This window comes from Chiloscyllium plagiosum, unplaced genomic scaffold (genome assembly GCF_037043375.1).
Source record: "Chiloscyllium plagiosum isolate Xiang-an unplaced genomic scaffold, Cpla_swu_hap1 HiC_scaffold_25, whole genome shotgun sequence".
Classification (NCBI taxonomy): domain Eukaryota; kingdom Metazoa; phylum Chordata; class Chondrichthyes; order Orectolobiformes; family Hemiscylliidae; genus Chiloscyllium; species Chiloscyllium plagiosum.
In genome coordinates, this window is record NW_028270163.1 from 31,568,884 (window position 1) to 31,584,408 (window position 15,525).

The 15,525-nt window shown below is 38.7% G+C and overlaps 1 protein-coding gene across 5 annotated transcripts in view; it reads left to right on the plus strand.

Annotated features, from left to right (window-relative positions):
* The window catches only part of rbfox3a (RNA binding fox-1 homolog 3a), a 1,559,488-nt gene that overhangs the window by 144,990 nt on the left and 1,398,973 nt on the right, over window positions 1–15,525 (plus strand). The window contains exon 2 of one of the 5 annotated variants that reach the window (XM_088000569.1): window positions 10,328–10,475. The exons of the other annotated variants lie outside the window; for them this stretch is intronic. The gene's annotated coding sequence lies outside the window, so the exon portion shown is untranslated. The remainder of the gene's footprint in view (window positions 1–10,327; window positions 10,476–15,525) is intronic. 5 annotated transcript variants of the gene reach the window in all.

Sequence of the window (15,525 nt, forward strand, 5' to 3'; positions counted from 1 at the left end):
GGAAGGCAAATATGCAATATTAGCATTAATTTCAAGAGGGCTAGAATACAAGACCAAAGATGTGCTGCTGAGGCTGTGTCGGGTTCTGGTCTTCTGAATTTGGAATATTGTGACCATTTTTGGGCCCAATATCTAAGGAAGGATGGAATTGGAGGGATTCAGAGGAGATTTACCAAAAAGATCTTGGAGGTGAAAAGCTTATCGTTTGAGGAAGGTTGAAGATTCTGAGTCTGTACATGATGGAGTTTAGGAGGCTAAGCGAGTATCTCACTGAAACTTACAGAATACTGAGAGGCCTGGATAGAGTGGATGTGGAGAAAATGTTTCCAATAGGAGGAGAGACTAGGACCAAAAGGAACAGCTTTAGAGTGAATGGATGTTCCTTTTGAAATGAGATGAAGAGAAATTTCTTCAGTCAATGGGTGGATAACCTGTGAAAATCATTGCCGCTGAAGGCTGTGGAGGCCAAGCCATTGAGTGTATTTAAGACAGAGATAGTTTCTTGATTAGGAAGAGGATCAATGGTTATTGGTAGAAGGCAGGAGAATGGGGAAACAAATGAGAAAACATATCAGCCATGATAGAATGGTAGAGCAGATTTGCTGGACCGAATGGCCTAATTTTGCTCATATGTCATATGGTCTTATGATTTAAGCAAGATAAGGACCTGATTGCAGATAAATAGACTCCGATCTCTGAGACAAAAGTGATATGGAACTCCCACCAGTTCTATACCCAGTGTGGTGACTTCTGTTTCAGGAACTAAATGCTGCAATTGAAAATCACAATACATGGCACCAACACACGTGTCATTTCATAACCAGGATGCAAAGTGCATCTGAAAAAAATGATTACCCAAATTAACAATAAAATCAGAACATTCTGGAAACATGCAGCAGGTTATGGCAATATCTATGTAACTTTCTGTTTTTGAATTAATTCTAAATTAATAATATTGCTTCACTTTCAGGATGTTTGTGCAAATACCTTGGGGAAAAGCTGGTGGTTTAATGAAAATAAGCCACCAGTTTTGAGGTGCTTGTGAAATTTTTAAATAGGTTTTAGTTTACCTTCTGTAAATTATAGTCTCTGATGTGCAATAAATATATAATTTGATTTAATTAATATTTATAATAAATCTGAATTATTCATACACTTAGCTGATTACACAACTACACCTCTTTTATTTACAAAGCTAGAAGATTTTTGAACTAATTGCCATACTTTACAGTGCCTGCTGTTTTTCAGTCATCTCTTACTATAACCCAACAACAGCTTCTCATAAAATAATGCTGATAAATGCTTCAGGAATATTTTCCAAAATTGTCAAGGTGATACAACATATAATATCCTTCCTGGTTGTAAAGCATTCACAGCTTTTTTTGTTCAAAATGGAACCCGCTTCCTGCCATCAACTCGAGTATAAAAGAAAAAAAAACTGATCAATTATGTCTCACCTCAAATAAATCTTTTTTTTCATGTTTCACAGTAAATTCCCAATTGCTAGTTAATCTCTATAAATGCTGCAATTTTAATTTTCATCATCTGTGGGATCTGCCAGAGACAGGTACACCTTTTCTGATGTTGAATTTCTCAAAGTGGAATTCTCATATTTTATGGTTATTAGAAAATCTCATTGTTTTATTTACACTTTTATTAATAAAGTAAAGCAAAGAAGGAGCATGGATTTAGATCTACTGACTTAACAATTAAAGTAATGCAGAAGCTATGAACCTGGAAATTCACTTGGCAACAGGTAAGTTATGGAATGCAGCTGGTGGAGATTGGGTTGCAAATGCTGAATGTCTTAAGGCAGGATTATCCTCTAAATTAGGGTTACAAAGCAACATTAAGGACAAGCTTGGATATAACATTGACTGATGGTCATAAATTATAAAAGGAAATGAAATGAAACCTGCCATTTGACCCTGTGGTAAATGATGACATTGTTAACAGGAACGAATAAGACTACAATCTGGAGAAGCTGAAGTAGGTCATTTAACCCATTGAGTCTGCTCTGCTATTCAAAAAGATCATGGCTGATCTGATAATCCTCAACTCCGCTTTCTTCCTCTCTCTCCATGACCCTTGATTCCCTTACTGTTAAATAATTTGCTGATTCCAACATTGAGGCTACGTAACAACCCAACCTCAATAGTCCTCTGCAGGAAAGAATTCCACATATTAGCTATCCTCTTAGAGAAGGAATTTCTCCTCATCTCTGTCCTAAATGGGCGACCCCTTTTTCTGAGGTCATGCTGTTTGATCCTGGACTCTCCCACCAGGGAAAACAGCCTTGCTACACCTACGTTGTCAAGTTCCCTTAGATCCGCGTACAATTTAATAAAGTAATTTCTCCTTCTAATCTCTAATGCAAAATTGTCAATTATGTATCAGCTCAAAAATATGAATGAATTCAAACAATTCCCCTTTTTGTGTAGGGAATGAATGTGATAAATGACAGGTGAAACAGAACTGTGACAAGTAAAATAAAATCTTAGAAGCTTGGATCTGTGCGAGAGAAAGCAGCAGAAGGTGATATGGTTAATGCGATTGGAGAAGGTGGTGAAAAGTAGGTTGGATGTGTCATATTTATCATGTATTCTGTGAAGTCTGACGTGATACATTGCTGTGTCAATGCAGACTGATTATTCATTGGAGTTAATAGTTCAGAGTTCAGAATACAACACCCAGATGGATGAGTGATATCCATTCAGCAGCCGAGTTCTGCTTACCATAGCTCCAACAGACAGCACTCACACTGTACTAGACAGTAGATCCAATATAACCACCTTCTGACATTGAGAAAATACTACATGAAACAAAGAGCATTGGTGTCAACAGGGCAGGAATGGTGGGTGATGACAAGAATGAACATTTCCAGGGTGTATGGTCTATCTGATCTTCCAATCTTTCAGGTTATTGACCTTGTAGGGTATGTTTCTGCTAATGGTCTTTTACTAATGCAAGCAGTATTTGCAGTGAGCTACCTCTATGTAGCTGGTGTTCAGAGATTAGAAGATGGTGTGGACAATTTGCGTTTGGCCAGATTCAAGTTGCTTGAAGAATATGGAGAGAAATCCTTAGTTAAAGTGTTCTAAGAATTCATATCTGCTCTGTTATGCCATCAGGTCACAAAACCTCTTGAAGTTGTGCCTGCAATCAATGATGTGTATACAGAAATAGAGGAACATATCCTGAATCAATAAGCACTTTGTGGAGGTTCTACAATAAAATCCCCATGTAACTGATGTGACTGCATTTAGAATAAGCTACAGTCTGATAAAGACCATAAAACTGATCAGTTGCCACTTTCGTTCGTCCAACTAAGGTAGCACTTTGATTTAGATCACGTAGAGAAGCAGTCTGGCATACCAGCAGTGCAAAATGTTAGACTACTTAGACTACATGACACAGTTAGCACTATTGATTGAAAACAATAAAATGAATATATGTTTGTCTGCAGAAGGCTAAGTCAGTTCAGCTTTAAAGTGATAGGGCTGAAATGTACAGTGTTTTGGCTAAGTATAAGTTACGTAAAATCAAGTTGAACCAAGCAAGTTCACTATGGCATGTATTATATTTGATTTCTGACCCATCTTCTTAAAATGAGCCATTTTTGGAACAGCTCACCACTCACCGGACAGTCAGAAGTCACTGGAACCCTGGGCTCAGGTACAATATTTAACAAGGTATTGTACATTTGACCAATCATTGTCAGCCCAGAGATGTCCTGCATGGTCTTGACATTTACCCTGGACATGAAGGGCAGGGGGATTTGGTGCCCTGCTTTGTTGGCATGATGCTGGAGGTCCTGCTGGACAGAGTGGTGCAAATATGGGGCTAGGTAAACCCCCACCACCACCAAATATGGGACTACCTCCTCCCTCAAGAACAGTAGTGGAGGCCTCAACATCAGACTATGTCTGTCTAGTTGCCACTTGGGTTAAAGAAGTCTCAGCCATTTGGAGAAATGCCCAGCAGTGTAGGAATAAGTTTAATGACTTACTTCCTTCCATCAACATGTGCCACCATCTTTCTTTTGATACCTCACACTCACTCTATCTCAGCCAGGGGCCTCACTTGCCATTAAGGCTCATGTTTTACCACTTACGCTATGGTCTACAACATCTTCTCCAATCACCTTCACCCACCCCAACCTGTGACACAGTGAACTGTGCATACCCTCTATGCTACCTACACATTAACTGGGGACACATCCTTACCCGCACTAACATTAATAGCTGTGCCACCCACTTTGATCTTCTGGAATACATGCATCTCTCTCATCTGGGAGGAAAACAGCCCAGAGATAGGCAAAAAGATTCAAGATGGGTGATGTGTGTTGCCCATCATTTAGATTGTCATTCCTTATAAGAAGAGAATCCTGACTCTTACCACCCTAAGTAGGCCCTGGACTGATATCAGAGATCATCCTTACGTTACTGTGCCAAGAACCCCTGCGAAAAGGCTAGACCTCTTGACTGGCACCTGCTGACTATTAGGACAAACCTCCTGGCTTTGTGTCTGCAGTAAGTAGCATGGCAAGTCAGAAGTAAAATAAACCAGATATTTCTGGCGCGGGGGCAAAGTGTATAAATGCAAAGCAAGGTGATACATGGCAGTTGTCAGTGGAGGCAAAGTGCAGCAATAGGGTTAGGGTCACATTGATGTGGAAAAATGTCCTGTAAGTTGATCAGAGATATATTATGAGGATTCTTTGGCATCTGGCATGTGCCAATCTCTATGTCCATGACATGGGGTGCATGTGGCTACTACCCATGGAGTGTGCTCTGAGCTGTTGTGCTTGGATTCCAACATAGAAGTCATTTGGAATAACCAGCAAACCCAACTCACCAAGCACCTACTCTGGCTTCCATCTCAGGTTTCCCCAATGTCTAGTTTATTGGGTAAGTTTGGTATGGTCACAATTGGAATATTAATGAGCTGAGTTGCGCTATTAACAAGAATCTTTACAAACATGTATTGCTGTCAATTGATAACTCATGTCACTTTTGGAAAGCATTAAAAATTGGGTGAGGTGATCTCAACATGAAGATGCACCTGGTTGGATTTCTCAAACAATTCTGTCACACATTCGCCATAGTCCACATTACTCAGTTCCACGCAAACATCTGTTCTGACAAAATAAAATAAGAAAGATAAAGCACCTATACAATAAAGCACAAGTGTCATATCATAGAGCTGGGTAGAAATGAGACAACTGTGCAATGAAACATCAATCTGTCTACCCAGTTAGTGTTTTGTCTTCTGTTGCTTAATGCTGTTCCTTTGTTCTCATACCTTGCCAGATTTTCCATCACTGATCTTCTTGATGAGCTCTTGGTTCATTCTCATATCATGCAGCATAGAATTGTAATGTTTCCAACCTGATCGTATGGTAGGTTATCGAGTCACTGAGTCGACAGCACAGAAAAAGGCACTTTGGCCCATCAAGTCTGTGCTGGTCAAAAACAAGTACTTAATTGTTCTAATCCCATTTCTTAGTACTTGACACTGACGTGATCCAAATATTTGCAATATAGCTTCAGTATTCCAAATGCACTGTGCATGTATTTGCATCTATTCTGTACTCACCATGTAACCTGCATCTTTAAGGTACCAGTCATCTTTTATTTTTTATCTTTAAAAATATCAAATATTTAATGCAGGCAAAGTGCATTGCTTTCAGGTAGGGACAGTATAATATTTAATGAAATATTACTACTTTTATGTTGAGGACTCATATATATGCTCCCATGTTTGGGTTATAAGTTTCTAAGTATGTATACAGTCAATTGTGCCCTGTTCTTTGAAGAGGTCGCTATCAATAATACAAGGTTTTGAAATTGATCATTGCAAGCAGTCAGTAGGAGCACTATTTAACTTTACCTTATCTCATGTATGCATTGGCAGAGACCAGTGAGAAATAAAAACAGAAGTTGCTGGAAAAGCTCAGCAGGTCCGGCAGCATCTGTGAAAAGAGATCAGGTTAACATTTCGTATCTGATGACCCTGCCTCAGAAATCTCAAGGAGTTTATTTCAATGCTTTTCCTCCCAAGGTTTATCAAATTTAGCTCTTGGTTAGTTTTTACCCACACAGACTTAATACTTTTACTTTCCCTAACAAATAACAATGCTTATTTTGAATGAAATGCAGCTCAATAAATTCCATTAACCAATTTTTAAAGTTTGAATTTATTATGAACATCAGCCAGTAGTATTGTAGCTCCAAGAGGACACACTATAGTTTTAAGAAAGTGGGTGAAAGCTGTGATATTTTTCCTTTTGCTTTCATGTGTGAAGCAGCAGCCATTTAACCAGCCACTGCTGCAACACAAAATAATTAAGTGATCTTAAAGGTTGTCTTTAGCAGGAGAATGTTGAAAAATGAACGTTTCAGATCTTGGAGAAAAATGTACTTCTCTTTGCTGACAGATGACTAATTGAGCTGGAGGCAGATGTGTGGCAGGAATCTGGAGTGACAGCAGCTGTAAATGATGGTTGCAGAATGTCCTCTGTCTAACAGCTTTAAATTAATCAACACGATCAGTGGTGACTCCATGGTGTTTAAAATGCTGGCACAGTCGTTAGGTGAAGAGAACACTGTAGTCAATCTGCTCCCATCTGAGTCATAATATCCCTGTATGGTTAATCACTTAGACTAATTCAATTCTCTCCTTTTCATTCGGAATGCACTTAATGGCAGAAGCGCAGGAATCCAAATGTGACGTTTTCAGAACAGCCCACCTGCCTAGCTCTATTTAAATTATGCGCTGTATTTAAGTGAAGACATTGGTGGCAAGTATCAGCTTTACATAAGATTCTTAAAATATCCACATGATGCTTAGTTCCAGAGTTATCAGTCTTACAACAATATTTTTTAGTTCTGAGATTCATCTCTGTGCTGCCAATTTCAGAATCTGTAGCTCCAGCACTCTGAGACTGGATATCTCTGTCATTTGTATTGAATTTCCCAAGCAGAGAGAAAGAAGTCCAGCTCCCTGCATCTGCAGCCAGTCACACACCTACATAATTCAATCTCACAGGGTTATCATTCTGGAAAGAAACTAAATGTTTATTCCAGAACAACTCATAATGTGCCAAAAGGAACCACAAGGTATGCCAACATTTAACTTTGACTGGTATCTAATTACCAGAAGGAAAACTGCTGACAGGCTATTGGCAGGAAAATGAGATCAGCTCGGCTGTGTCTATTTCTACAGACTGATGCTACTATCAATTCAACAGCAACTTTCAGAAATGTGATAAAAAAAAGTGCTTAAAATTGTCAGAACAGATGAAGGTGAGTGCCACTTATTTGTGACCAGAGGAAACACCACAAGCTTAAAGGACTGAGTATGCAGAGTATCTCCTGTTGCTGTTGTTCCTCTTGATGATTGGCTACTGCTAGTAGCAAAGCTGGCCTCTTGGTACTGTATGTGTAAGAGAGGTCTTTAGTTTTTTTTGATAGAGTCAATATCTAGTATTTTGTTTATTTACTTTACATGCAACTATACAGAACCAAATTGCTTTTGTGACAATATATGCATACAGAGATGTTTTATGAATAAAGTATATTTTGAAATGTTTTAAAAAGTAGATATTTTTAATCAACCTGTTCAAACATGTTATGACACACTTTTGGAGCAAGTGAGACTTCAGTGTGAACTTTCTAGCTCAGAGATAGGAACATGACCTCTGTGCTACAAGGGCCCTTGCCTTTTGGTGTAATTCTTCCACTAAGAGGTTATAATATACAAATACAAATCTGCCTTTGCTCTAAGTATTGTTAGTACATATGGGTGATCACTGCTTATCGTCAGGAAAGGGTATTGGATTGATTCCTGTTGTAAATGTAAGTCTCTGGTTACCTTCAACACAACTCTACTAGCAAAATAATTGAAACATTCTATGAGTAGTTTCATCATTCTATTACAATTGCCTATTCATTCCACCAGTTTACATGGATTTATATGGTAATCGTTGTTGATAATGGGTGAAACTATGAGAACATAAGCCTGTCATTTTTCAGATGGTTGGATTTGATGAAGCTCTTCATCGAATTTGATCACCTTCCAAAATACTTAGTCTTCCCATATTCCTAAAATATCTAACTGTATTTTTATGAATCCTGTTCCCTAGCAACTGGTAACTACTCTCTATGTAAAGAAAATCTTTTGATATCAGTCTTAAATCTCCTTCACAATTCTGAACTTTTTAGAAATATTGTACAGGTTTCTTTTAAATAGTTTCATTTTTATGATATCATTTCTGAAATGTTGTCTTCAGGCTAACAAAGTACTTGGACCTAGATTTCGATGAAATCATGGAGACCTGGATATGGAATTCTTGTCTCCATGTCTGAGGGAGCTGAAAATGTGTTGCTGGAAAAGCGCAGCAGGTCAGGCAGGACAATTGACGTTTCAGACATGAGCCCTTCTTCAGGAAGGGCTCATGCCCGAAACGTCAATTCTCCTGTTCCTTGGATGCTGCCTGACCTGCTACGCTTTTCCAGCAACACATTTTCAGTTCTGATCTCCAGCATCTGCAGTCCTCACTTTCTCCATATCTGAGGGATCTCATTTCACTTTGAGGGGAAAGGGAATGGGTTGTGGCTTACCCAGGGAGAAAGCTTACTCTCAGAAGGACCATTTGTACTTAGTGGTGAGTTCAAACTGACCCATTATTTGTTGTAGCAAGTATCTTAACCCATTGTGTGGGAATGGCTCATTTTTAGCACAGACCTTAAAGATTTTGAGGGCATATAGGGTCTAGCTGGAAGTTATTTAAGTCCTCACTACTTCATTTTATTTTACAAATGACTGACTCTGTCAATATTAGTCAAAAGAAAGTCAAGCTGTCAAGGTATTTAAAAGTATAACCCTTTAGTTTTATTGAAAAAAAGGCTGCCTGTGTCAATGAATGTTTTAAAAAATCTGTTCTTGCAATTACAAAGCTGCTTTTAACATTACCCCAAGGTCATTAGTAATTCTTGATTGCATTCCACAATCTATCATTATCTCAGTCAGAGGTTGTAAATTCAGAATGTGTTAGCTTAAATAGTTTACTGGGATATCTGTCTTGATATGAGGTAATGAATTCAAATGTTTGATTTCATAAAGGGATTAATTATTTGTGATATTTACATGTTATAAATGGGCTGTCGTGAATGAGAATGTTTTAGAATAATAAAGGCTATAGTAGATATTTAGAACTATATTTCATCTCAACATCTATATACCTGCTAACTTTGTCTTCTTCTGCACAGACTTGTGAGGTCCGTGTGGGGCAGTGACTCTGAAACTGGAAGTCAGTGCTGTGAAGGATGTCAGTATGCCAGAGAGGGCGCACAGCTAGAATATTGCTCAAGATTGGTTTTGAGATTTTCTCATGGTGAATAATGAATGGCTTGGCTTTGAGGGTATACGGCAAAGATGGTGGTGGTTTGAGTTGGTATTAGGTTGCATTGAAGGGATGAAGACCTATAACCTACACATGTAACACCAAGAGCAAACTGCAGGCGATATTTTTAAACTGCCTTAGTCTTGTTAATTGAATTTCTGGTTTAGTACCCACAGATTCAGCATCTATATCATGTTGTCAACATGTTTCAATAATGTGTGGTCACAGTGCTGTAGAAGCAAAACATAAAATTTTGAGCTCTCTGGTGCAATATGTGTCAAAGTGCTTTCACGATAATCTATCAAAACATGACTTATTGATCAGAATTAATCTTTAACATTTCAGACTTAAGTCTATCTTTGCACTTTGAAGTGAACTAAATTTGTTGAAAGATGAAAATCTTTGGAGGATAGCATATTGAATTAAGATGGTATACTTTTTGTAATGTGATCTATTTTAAAGATTTTCAATTTCTATATTTTAGTAAACAACAAACAAAAGCCACACATTCCATTATTTCCAGATCAATGAATGTAACTTCTTGCTAGATGGGTTATTTAGATCAGTCTCATAAATAAGATTAGTTTCAACATTTAGTACAAAATGCTACTTAATAAGAATCAAAATAATAGCATTGACAATTGTACAACATGATTCTGAAGTTAGCTTGAATCATCTTAATATCTCTTGTGAAAATGGTGGAAAAACATTGGAGTTGATTTTAACCATATCCTTCCTGCCAAAACGAGATGAGTAGACAGTTACAAATTAGGCAAGTTGCTTATCTATTTAATGCCATCTATTTCTAAATTTAATATGCAGGCTGTTGCAGAAAGACAAGGTGCCCACTGAGAGGAAGTTGGGAGTCTTATAGATTAAATTAATCATTATCCTTTATATCCGATCCTTTTTTTTTACCAGAGTATGAATAGAGAAGTTGAATAACTTTGGGCATCAGTATATCTGAAAACAGAAGAGGATCAGAGACCAGAAAGTCTGAAGTTTCCTTGTGGGGCAAAAAGAAGCAGGAGAGATTGGAAGTCAGAGCCTCTGCTGCACTCAGCTCCAGGTAATTCCCTCCCAAATCCTCTTTCCAACAATTCAGCTGGAAACCTATGGGGGTCTAATCCACAATCATCAATTTCCTAATGAAAAGGGTGAGGGATTTGTTGGGTGCTTGAGAAGTCAAGTTTTGGTCGAATACATTTCTGCTGTTAATAATGGCCCACATCAATGCCCAATTCTGAGTTGCTAGATTTGTTGTAAATCTATCCTATTTGTCACAGTGGTGGTACCACATATCATGATAGACTTAGGGATGATCAGTGACTATGTGTTGTCATCAAGATCCTGAAAGTTTGCCATTGGATTCTTCAGGTTCTCAACTGTGTATCCTGTGTAAGCAGGTTAGAGATACTTTCTCATCTGGTCAGCTATCTTATGAACCTCAAGTGGGTGGAAGGAACCTGAGCAGGTTGTTGCCTTTTGAGCTGTTTCTGACTTCCCTAAACTCAGAGAATGATCGGCTGAATCAGTCAGGGAATTTCTCAAAGAACTAATGACCTTTCTTTGGTAGATAAGCTGCCATTCAGTGAAAATGAAAATCGTTCCAGAACATGCAGTGATGAAAGGCTTGCAGTTCTGTATTGCTGTACCTAACATCAGAACATCCCAGAGCACTTTGCAGTCAATGAGTAGTTTTGTAATTGTAATATAGGGAACACAGCAAGCAATTCGAGCACCACAGGTTCCCATAAACAGCAATGTGAACATAATCAGGTTATCTATTTTTAGCATTATGGTGAAATGGAATCTTTGCTGTCTACCCAAGAAAGTCGACGGGTGATCAGTTTAACATCACATGAAAGATTACACCTCTGACAATACTCCGTCAGTACTTTAGCCAAGATTTTGTAGTAAAACCTCTGGCATCTGGCTTGAATCCAGAGCCTTCTAATCGAGAGGCAAGTGTCCTACAAAATGAGCTACACCTGCCAGATGAAATTTCTGTATGTGCCTCATTTATGTTTTCTGGTAATAAACTATAAGAGCCTACAGCGCCTAAACCTTTCAAGCAAGGTTAGCAAGACGATGCTTCCTTGGCAACAAAGGTCATATTCTATACGTGGGTTCATGATGCCACTTTGGCCTCCCCATTCTCCTGTCAAACAGTAATAAAGCCATAAATATGGGGAGTACCTTTGCCATCACCAAACAGGTCCTTAGAACCTTGAAGTGGTGCTTCAGATGCTTGGAGCTATCAAGAGGAGAATTGTCATGCAGTCTGGCAAAGATCTTGTACCAGGTGCTGGGAAACGTGTATCTAGCATAATTTCACATTAAATCATAGCCAAATTCTGGACAGAAACCAATGGGAAGCCTTACATGACTCCAAGAAGGAGCTGGATAAAGAAGAAAAAGGGAAACATAAAGCCGAGCTACATCTTGTCATGCAAACAACCAATTAGCCATTCCATTGAACCATTGCTCCCTGAAAAAAACCAACACTATCTTCCCTTACATGTAGCCTGCTCACTGATGCTGCCCAGATAAATGATATCACTATATGAGACATACAGATACCACCTCACAATCAAGGCCTGCAGCTCTTAATGAACCAATCTACTCAAATTGATGGTGACAAAACTCTGATTTCCTTTAATGAGGCTAACAAATTCCACAAATTAATATTCACACAGATGCTCTCCGGCAGTGTTTCTCTTAAGTGTGTTCCTTCTAATTTGAGTTGTTTTATGTTGTGCCTTGTATCCTCTGTTTAGTAGGTGGAAGGTTGCTGCTAATTGTTATAATGAGGGCACTGAAGCTAGTGAAACACATATATATATGTACAAATGGTGAGGTAGCAAGAACAGCTCCCTGAAAGACATACACATTAACTTCTATGCTGTCTGCCCTGGGAAAGTGGGTCTTTGCTGAAGCTTTTGTAAGCTCTTCTGTAAAATGTCCTGAGTTATCTCTGGGAAATGGGATCTTGCTAATGCGCAATATGACTGTACAATAAATGCCAAAAAGAAGAGAAGGGAAATTGACAAACTGCAACTGACTGCTGCCAGCTCTCCCTCCCTGGTACTGATAAGGTGTGAATATCTAGAGTATCCTGTGTGCCAGTTTCTCCTGTGGAAAGGAGGTTCAATGCAAGATTTGATAAATGTTGAGCAATAGGAAGGTATTACAGAGCAGCAAGCCAACAGCAAGATGATATGAACAGAGGGTTCTAAAGATGACACAAGAGCATTTAACATTTTGTGATAATGATATGTTCCTTGTATCTTCCATGTGGACAAGAGCAGTTGCTAATATGGCAGTAGGAAGAGGGAAAGCTTAGCTTCCATAGATGATCAATAGGTTTATTTGGATTGGCACTGCTAAGGCACTATGATCCTATGTCAGAGAATCATAGAATCCCTATAGTGTGGAAGCAGGCCATTCAGTCAATCAAGTCCACACTGACCCTCACAAATGTATCCCACCATGACCCAGCGCCCTACCTTATCCCTGTAACCCTGAATCTCCCATGGCTAATCCACCTTGCCTGGACATCCCAGGACACTATGGGCAATTTGGCATGGCCAATCCACCTAACCTGTGCAGGTTTAAATTGTGATAAAATCAGATGCAGAGAAGACATGTGAGAAGAACTAGTTTCTGTCTTGACCAGACATGTAAGGGAATTAAATGTCTTGCCGCATTGAAACTCATGTGCACGGCTAAAATTGTTGGTCTGATTCAGGATACAGAATCCCTACAGAGCAGAATGAGGTCATTCAGCCCATCTAGTTTGCACCGACTCTCCGAAGAACATCCTACTGAGACCCAGCCCCCACCTCATCCCCGATTTACCAGGGCTAATCCACATAGCCAGCACATTCCTGGACACGGTGGGGCAATTTAGCATGACCAATCCACTCAACCTGCACATCTTTGGACTGTGAGAGGAAACCAGTACACCCACGTAGATACAGGCAGAAAATGCGAACTCCACACAGACAGTCACCCAAGGCTGGAATTAAACCCAGGTTCCTGGCACTGTGAGGCAACAGTGCTAACCATTAAGTCATCATGCCACTCACAATCCTTCCAAACTTGCTGCATTGTATGCCCTGCAAAAGCGGTGTTTACTGAAAGCCTTTGTAAGCTATTACTTACTTCTGTAAAATGTCCTGTGCTACCTCTGGGAAATTGGATGTTGCTAATGCTCAATATGATTGCACAAATGCTACAATGCTAACCCAATTCCTGACCTTTCAGAGAAAGTGTGTCTTTTTCCTAATGATCCTCGTCCCAACATATATCCAATCCCACACATTGGTGATTTGCCTGTGATTTTTGGAAAACTTAAAGACAAACTCAAATGAAAGATAATGAAGCCTGACAATCAAAATAGATAAGGTCTGTCATGATCCCTCTTACTTATCTTGTGCATTCAGTGACAATTTGATGCCCAAGTATCATAAACTTATGTTTATGATAGAACATACATGAGAGTTTAAATGAGATTAGAAAATGAGTGTTGCTTGTATCTGATTGTAATGTCAGCACAGCTCTCAGATATAGGCTCTACCATGGATATATAAATGATAAACATTGTGATTGGAAAATGGACTATAACAGTAAAGTTAGAGTTACCCTTACTCAACTGAACCATAGCACTTCTCTCCAGAGACAGATATGACTGCTGGATGTTTAATCTGAGGATCACTGTGCCTCAAGTAAGGGGAGAGGGTAGGTCCTTCATGGTAACCTCAGCCAAAGCAGAAATTAAACCCACACTATTGGTATCACACTACATTGCAAACCATCTGTCCAGTCAATTGAGCTAACCAGCCCCCAAACCATAACAACAAGCTCCAATGATGCTATAGACCTGTTGTTTATTTAATTGTAACTGGAGTAGGAGGTGTAGAACTGGAAAATCTCCTGTTTCTTATCTGTACACCCCAGCATTCTATTTCAATTCCTTTCAAATGTGGTATTTTTACACTTTGAATTATTCAGATTTGATTAACTTCTGTGAAGTTAAGATTCTTTAAAGGTTACCAATTCTAACCATTTTTATGAATCATACAACATTTTTCATTAGAATATTTTCATCCAATTTGACAGCAAAATTCATCTTTACTTTTACAAAAGCCCAAGGGTGAAATATTAGGTGCTGAAAATGTTAAACATCATGTCCTGTAAATTATGACAGACTCTTGTGATTTAATATGAATGTATTTTGTGAAACTACCTTTAAGATCACTTAAACATGTTTTTTACCTTATCTGGACTGACTTCTTTAAAGCACAGTTTAGTTTAGATTGCTGAACAAAGATTAATGGACAAAAATCATGCCACAACAAAACCAATATATGACCAAATCAGCAGCTGATCAACATGATGAATTGAATCAGTGTTAATAATTTATTGGAATTAAAGCAAATTAAGGCTTCTTGCAGGATGATTTGGGAGCAGAAAGTGGAGTTAAGCAAGAGGACTTTGAATGAAGGCTCTGAGGAATCGTTGATCAAATTTAGCAGTTATTTCTGATTTGTAGGCACAAGCATAAACAATTTGGCCCAGTAAACCATAGGGCAAAGTTCCAAATTTTGATTTCCAAAATTAGGGCTCACAAAACAGACAGCTGAACAAATGCCTCCACCCACGATACAGATGTGCTCAAGTAATGTCACCACCATAAAAATGGTAAGAAGGCACAACAGCGGAATATAATATCTTGCTTACAATAACAGAGATCTCCCCAGTCTAATTATATAGGACAGTATGCACATGGGCAAATAGATATGTTCATACCTATTACATCAAATTCACTTAATTCATAAAATTAACATACCTTAATGGAATATTAGTTTGTCACATAGAAAATTCTACATGAAATATCCTAACAGCACCCACGAAAGATGGAAGGGTGCTGAAACTGAATGTTTTAAGTCAGATCTGCAAAACTTTGTTTCACAAAAGTTGCAATCAAGACAATGAACTATCTCAACATGCCCCAACTGCTCTGTCTCCACTTCCCATCTCTGATTTTCTCAAACCAGTTTTGTGTCAGGGAAAGACATTGAGCAAAGACTCAGTGCTGCTCACAATGAGCGACA